The sequence below is a fragment of the Lissotriton helveticus genome, chromosome 2_1 (assembly GCF_964261635.1).
Source record: "Lissotriton helveticus chromosome 2_1, aLisHel1.1, whole genome shotgun sequence".
NCBI classification, from domain to species: domain Eukaryota; kingdom Metazoa; phylum Chordata; class Amphibia; order Caudata; family Salamandridae; genus Lissotriton; species Lissotriton helveticus.
In genome coordinates, this window is record NC_136059.1 from 299151843 (window position 1) to 299159342 (window position 7500).

A 7500-nucleotide genomic window follows, 5' to 3' on the forward strand; every position below is an offset into this window, starting at 1 on the left:
GGGACCTGCTGGCACCCTGGCCCTGCCGAGCCCCAGTTCTCTCCCAGGGCTCCACAAATGCGACGACCAGATGGCCGAACTTCCCTGGAAGTCCCGATGAGGTGCCATTTGCCTCCCAGATCCCAGCGAGGGCTCCAGGAGGTCGGGTACTTTCACGCTTTGGGTCCCCTCTGTCACCTCGCGTGCAGAGTTTACAAGAAAGGAGGGTATTTTCCCTCCGGATTACTAGGGACAGGGTACGCCCGGACGCCCCTCCAAGGCTGGTGGTTCTCTGCCATGGGGACCAGATAGGCTATGCCTGGGTAACACCTCCCTAGGCCACCCGTGGCTTCCTTCCGCCAGGCCGACGGCATGTCAAATTGCCCAGGACGGGCTCCATGGCTCTTGGGCAGTCGTCCCCTGGGCGCCCGGGGCTCCATCCACCCCGGCGGCATGGAAAAGTGCCCAGGACGGGCTCCATGCGTCCCGGGCATTCGTCCCCCGGGCGTGTCCGGGGCTCCATCCAGGCTGACGGTATGGCAGAGTGCCCGGGTCGGGCTCCATGGTTTTCACGGTGGTCCTCCCCTGGGTGTCTGGGGGCTCCAGGCCGAAGGCATGGAAAAGTACCCAGGACGGGCTCCATGCGTCCCGGGCATTCGTCCCCCGGGCGTCCGGGGCTCAATCCAGGCTGACGGTATAGCAGAGTGCCCGGGTCGGGCTCCATGGTTTTCACGGTGGTCCTCCCCTGGGTGTCTGGGGGCTCCAGGCCGAAGGCATGGAAAAGTGCCCAGGACGGGCTCCATGCGTCCCGGGCATTCGTCCCGGGACGGGGACGGGGACAGGGACAGGGTCAGGGTCGGGAGAGTCCAGGCGGCTTCACTTCCGTGTCCAGCCATCTGATCGGCCAGATTCCCTCGGCCATCTGGTCGCCCGGATCCCCTCGGGCATCTGGTCGCCCGCAACGCTTTCCTATGGGGCGACCAGATGGCCGAACTTCCCTGGAAGTCTTGATGAGGTGCCATTTGACGCCCGGATCCCAGCGAGGGCTCCATGAGGTCGGGTACATTCGCGCCTTGGGTCCCCTCTGTCACCTCGCGTGCACAGATTACAAGAAAAGGGGGTAATTTTGCTCCGGATTACTAGGGAGAAGGGTACGCCTGGACACCCCTCCGAGGTTGGTGGTTCTCTGCCATGGGGACCAGATGGGCTATGCCTGGGCAAAACCTCCCTAGGCCACCCGGGGCTTCCTTCCTCCAGGCCAACTGCATGTCAAATTGCCCAGGACGGGCTCCATGGCTCCTGGGCAGTCGTCCCCCGGGCGTCCGGGGCTCCATCCAGGCTGACGGCATGGAAAAGTGCCCAGGACAGGCTCCATGCGTCCCGGGCATTCATCCCCCGGGCGTCCGGGGCTCCATCCAGGCTGACGGCATGGCAGAGTGCCCGGGTCGGGATCCATGGTTTCCAGGGATGTCCTCCCCTGGATGTCTGGGGGCTCCAGGCCGAATGCATGGAAAAGTGCCCAGGACGGGCTCCATGCGTCCCGGGCATTCGTCCCCTGGGCGTCCGGGGCTCCATCTAGGCTGACGGTATGGCAGAGTGCCCGGGTCGGGCTCCATGGTTTTCACGGTGGTCCTCCCCTGGGTGTCTGGGGGCTCCAGGCCGAAGGCACGGAAAAGTGCCCAGGACGGGCTCCATGCGTCCCGGTCACTCGTACCCCGGGCGTCCGGGGCTCCATCCAGGCTGACGGCATGGCAGCGTGCCCGGGTCGGGCTCCATGGGTCCCGGGCAGCCCTCCCCCGGGCGTCCGGGGCTCCCACCTCCAGGCAGACGGCATGTCAAAGTGCCCAGGACGGGCTCCATGAGTCTGGGACAGCCCTCCCCCGGGCGTCTGGGACACCCATCTCCATGAGGCCAACGGCATAGGCAAAGTACCCAGGACGGGCTCCATGGGTCCCGGGCAGACCTCCCCCCGGGCGTCCGGGGGTCCCACCTCCAGGCCGACGGAATGTCAAAGTACCCAGGACGGGCTCCACGGGTCCCGGGCATTCCTCCCCCAGGTCGTCCGGGCCCTAGAGCTCCGGTGGTCCAACCTGCGCCTGAGGCCCAGCCGGGGTCCAAGAGCCCTGCCTTGCGTGGGCAGGCAGTCAGGAACCCTACCGCGAAGGCTTGGGGTGGATGGGGAGCTGGGAGTCCTTTCGATCCGGGCCATCTGGTCGCCCGCGATGCTTTCCAATGGGGCGACCAGATGGCCGGGCTTCCATGGAAGTCCCGATGAGGTGCCATTCGCCTCCCGGATCCCAGCTAGGGCTCCATGAGCTCGGGTTCTTTTACGCCTTGGGTCCCCTCTGTCACCTCGCGTGCACGGATTGCAAGAAAGGGGGGTAACTTCCCTCCGGATTACTAGGGGCTGGGTACGCCCGGACACCTCTCCAGGGCTGGTGGTCCTCTGCCCGGGGACCAGATGAGATATGCCTGGGCAACACCTCCCCCGGGCGTCTGGGGGCTCCATTCTCCGGGCCAACGGCATGGCTCAATGCCCAGGACGGGCTCCACGTGTCCCGGACAGACCGCCCCTGGGCGTCCGGGGCACCCATCTCCAGGAGGCCAACGGGATGGCAAAGTACCCGGGAAGGGCTCCACGGGTCCCGGGCAGCCTTCCCCCGGGCGTCCGGGGCTCCCACCTCCAGGCCGACGGCATGTCACACTGCCCAGGACGGGCTCCATGGGCCCCGGACAGACCTCCCCGGGGCGTCCGGGGCACCCATCTCCAGGAGGCCAACAGCGTTGCAAAGTACCCGGAAAGGACTCCACGGGTACCGGGCAGTCCTCCCCCGGGCGTCCGGGGCACCCATCTCCATGAGGCCAACGGCATTGGCAAAGTACCCGGGAGGGGCTCCACGGGTCCCGGGCAGGCCTCCCCCGGGCGTCCGGGGCACCCATCTCCAGGAGGCCAACAGCGTTGCAAAGTACCCGGAAAGGACTCCACGGGTACCGGGCAGTCCTCCCCCGGGCGTCCGGGGCACCCATCTCCATGAGGCCAACGGCATTGGCAAAGTACCCGGGGAGGGCTCCACGGGTCCCGGACAGCCTTCCCCCGGGCGTCCGGGGCTCCCACCTCCAGGCCGACGGCATGTCACACTGCCCAGGACGGGCTCCATGGGCCCCGGACAGACCTCCCCCCGGGCGTCCGGGGCACCCATCTCCAGGAGGCCAACGGGATGGCAAAGTACCCGGGAAGGGCTCCACGGGTCCCGGGCAGCCTTCCCCCGGGCGTCCGGGGCTCCCACCTCCAGGCCGACGGCATGTCACACTGCCCAGGACGGGCTCCATGGGCCCCGGACAGACCTCCCCCGGGCGTCCGGGGCACCCATCTCCAGGAGGCCAACGGGATGGCAGAGTAACCAGGAAGGGCTCCATGGGTCCCGGGCAGCCCTCCCCCGGGCGTCCGGGGCTCCCACCTCCAGGACGACGGCATGTCAAAGTGCCCAGGGCGGGCTCCACGGGCCCCGGGCAGCCCTCCCCCCGGGCGTTCGGGGCACACATCTCCAGGAGGCCAACGGCATTGGCAAAGTACCCGGGAAGGGCTCCACGGGTCCCGACCAGGCTTCCCACGGGCGTCCCGGGCACCCTCCTCCAGGCCGACGGCATGTCAAAGTGTCCAGGACGGGCTCCACGGGTACCAGGCAGTCCTCCCCCGGGCGTCCGGGGCTCCCATCTCCAGGCCAACGGCATGGCTCAATGCCCAGGACGGGCTCCATGGGTCCCGCGCAGGCCTCCCCCGGACGCGTCCGGGGCAACCATCTCCATGAGGCCAACGGCATTGGCAAAGTACCCGGGAAGGGCTCCACGGGTCCCGGGCAGGCCTCCCCCGGGCGTCCGGGGCTCCCATCTCCAGGCCAACGGCATGGCTCAATGCCCAGGACGGGCTCCATGGGTCCCGCGCAGGCCTCCCCCGGACGCGTCCGGGGCAACCATCTCCATGAGGCCAACGGCATTGGCAAAGTACCCGCGAAGGGCTCCACGGGTCCCGGGCAGGCCTCCCCCGGGCGTCCAGGGCACCCACCTCCAGGCCGACGGCATGTAAAAGTGCCCAGGACCAGTTCCACGGGTCCCGGGCAGTCCTCCCCCGGGCGTCCGGGGCTCCCTTCCCCGGGCCAAAGCATTCCAGAGTGCCCAGGACGGGCTCCACGGGTCCCGGGCGTCCAGGGCTCCCTTCCCCGGGCCAACGGCTTGTCAGAGTGCCCAGGACGGGCTCCACGGGCCCCGGGCATCCGGGGCACCCTTCCCCGGGCCAGCGGCATGTCAGAGTGCCCAGGACGAGTTCCACGGGACCCGGACGTCCGGGGCTCCCTTCCCCGGGCCAACGGCTTACAGGAGTGCCCAGGACGGGCTCCACAGGTCCCGGTCGTCTGGGGCTCCCTTCCCCGGGCCAACAGCTTGTCAGAGTGCCCAGGACGGGCTCCACGGGTCCCGGGCAGTCCTCCCCCGGGCCAACAGCAGGTCAGAGTGCCCAGGACGGGCTCCACGGGTCCCGGGCAGCTCCATGCCCAAACCCATTTGAAAACCCGCCGCAGCGAAGGGGTTATAGGCGGCCATCTATTCAAATGCACAAATGCATGCTGTGACATCGCATTCCTTTACAGCGAGATGCCTTGGCATCGCAAGTCAGTAGATCAACTTGATCTAGAGGACACACAAACTAAAGGCATAATACAATCTATTTTTCAAACTCCAACCTGCGCAACAGGAGGGAAAGTGTTGATATACTAGCCCCTTCAGTGCTAATGACGGCTCCAGCTCGTCATGATTCCAGTAGGGAAGGTGTTGGTACATTCCTTATGTTGGAGCGCCATCTAGAGCAAGTCCGGTAGATAATGTGTTTGCAATAGTAGCGCGCAATGCTTTCCAATGGGGCGACCAGATTGCCGGGCTTACATGGAAGGCCTGAGGTCCAGGGGAGGGCGGCCTCCCCATCCCGGGCGCTGTCCTTGGTCCTGCTGCGTGGCAGGGTGCCCGGGACGGGGTCCTGGAGGGCCCGGGGAGGCTTCCCCTGCGCCTCCGGGCTTGGGAGCCCAGGCTGGGTCCAGGGGCCCGGCCGGGCCCCGGGTCGGGTGCCACGGCCCTGGGCCCTGTCTCCCAGCCTGCCGCACTGCCAAGGGCCCGGGGAGCCTCCCCTTGCTTGGCTGGGTTCAGGAGCAGTGGCTAGGGCCCCTGAGGGCCCGGGGAGGGCGGCCTCCCCACCCCGGGCTCTGTCCTTGGTCCTGCTGCGTGGCAGGGTGCCCGGGACGGGGTCCGGAGGGACCGGGGAGGCGTCCCATGCGCCTCCGGGCTTGGGAGCCCCGGCTGCGTCCAGGGGCCCGGCCGGGCCCCGGGTCGGGTGCCACGGCCCTGGGCCCTGTCTCCCAGCCTGCCGCACTGCCAAGGGCCCGGGAAGGGGTTCCGATGTGCCCGGGGAGCCTCCCCTTGCTTGGCTGGGTTCAGGAGCAGTGGCTAGGGCCCCTGAGGGCCCGGGGAGGGCGGCCTCCCCACCCCGGGCTCTGTCCTTGGTCCTGCTGCGTGGCAGGGTGCCCGGGACGGGGTCCGGAGGGACCGGGGAGGCGTCCCATGCGCCTCCGGGCTTGGGAGCCCCGGCTGCGTCCAGGGGCCCGGCCGGGCCCCGGGTCGGGTGCCACGGCCCTGGGCCCTGTCTCCCAGCCTGCCGCACTGCCAAGGGCCCGGGAAGGGGTTCCGATGTGCCCGGGGAGCCTCCCCTTGCTTGGCTGGGTTCAGGAGCAGTGGCTAGGGCCCCTGAGGGCCCGGGGAGGGCGGCCTCCCCACCCCGGGCTCTGTCCTTGGTCCTGCTGCGTGGCAGGGTGCCCGGGACGGGGTCCGGAGGGACCGGGGAGGCGTCCCATGCGCCTCCGGGCTTGGGAGCCCCGGCTGCGTCCAGGGGCCCGGCCGGGCCCCGGGTCGGGTGCCACGGCCCTGGGCCCTGTCTCCCAGCCTGCCGCACTGCCAAGGGCCCGGGAAGGGGTTCCGATGTGCCCGGGGAGCCTCCCCTTGCTTGGTTGGGTTCAGGAGCAGTGGCTAGGGCCCCTGAGGGCCCGGGGAGGGCGGCCTCCCCACCCCGGGCTCTGTCCTTGGTCCTGCTGCGTGGCAGGGTGCCCGGGACGGGGTCCGGAGGGACCGGGGAGGCGTCCCATGCGCCTCCGGGCTTGGGAGCCCCGGCTGGGTCCAGGGGCCCGGCCGGGCCCCGGGTCGGGTGCCACGGCCCTGGGCCCTGTCTCCCAGCCTGCCGCACGGCCAAGGGCCCGGGAAGGGGTTCTGATGTGCCCGGGGAGCCTCCCCTTGCTTGGCTGGGTTCAGGAGCAGTGGCTAGGGCCCCTGAGGGCCCGGGGAGGGCGGCCTCCCCACCCCGGGCTCTGTCCTTGGTCCTGCTGCGTGGCAGGGTGCCCGGGACGGGGTCCGGAGGGACCGGGGAGGCGTCCCATGCGCCTCCGGGCTTGGGAGCCCCGGCTGGGTCCAGGGGCCCGGGCGGGCCCCGGGTCGGGTGCTCAGGCCCTGGGCCCTGTCTCCCAGCCTGCCGCACTGCCAAGGGCCCGGAAAGGGGTTCCGATGTGCCCGGGGAGCCTCCCCTTGCTTGTCTGTGTTCAGGAGCTCCATCCGGGGCCCCTGAGGGCCCTCGGGGAGGGTGGCCTCCCCACCCCGGGCTCCGTCCTGGGTCCTGCCGCGGGGCAGGGTGCCCGGGACGGGGTCCGGCGGGCCCGGGGAGGCTTCCCCTGTGCCTCCGGGCCTGGGAGCCCCGGCTGGGTCCAGGGGCCCGGTCGGGGCCCCGGGTCGGGCGCTCCGGCCCTGGGCCCGGTCCCCCGGGCTGCCGCTCCACCCAGGGCCCAGGACAGGGGTCCGTCGGTCCCTTGCAGGCCTCCCCTGCTTGTCAAGGTGTAAGCGGGCCCCGGGTCGGAGGGCCCGCCGGCCCCTGGCAGCCTCCATGGCTGTGGCCCGGCTGGGGCCCCGGGCCTCCGGCCCGCCATGCCCCGGGCGCCCGCTCCCTCCTTTGTGGGGGCACGGGGCGACCGGATGGCATCCCTTTCGTGCCCGGCCATCTGGTCGCCCGGATCCCCTCGGCCATCTGGTCTCCCGGATCCCCTCGGCCATCTGGTCTCCAGGATCCCCTCGGCCATCTGGTCTCCCGGATCGCCTCGGCCATCTGGTCGCCCGCAATGCTTTCCAATGGGGGCGACCAGATGGCCGAACTTCCCTGGAAGTCCCGATGAGGTGCCATTTGCCTCCCGGATCCCAGCGAGGGCTCCAGGAGGTCGGGTACTTTCGCGCCTTGGGTCCCCTCTGTCACCTCTAGTGCATGGATTACAAGAAAGGGGGGTAATTTTCCTCCGGATTACTAGGGAGAGGGTCAGTCAGACCTCCGTGTGGTCTGGCGATTCTGAATCAGGGGAAGGCAGGACCCGGGCCCTCCCGCCGGGGCCCCCAGGGGCCTGGGTACGCACCTGCTGCTTAGCCCCCTTGCCGATGGGCCTTTTCCTC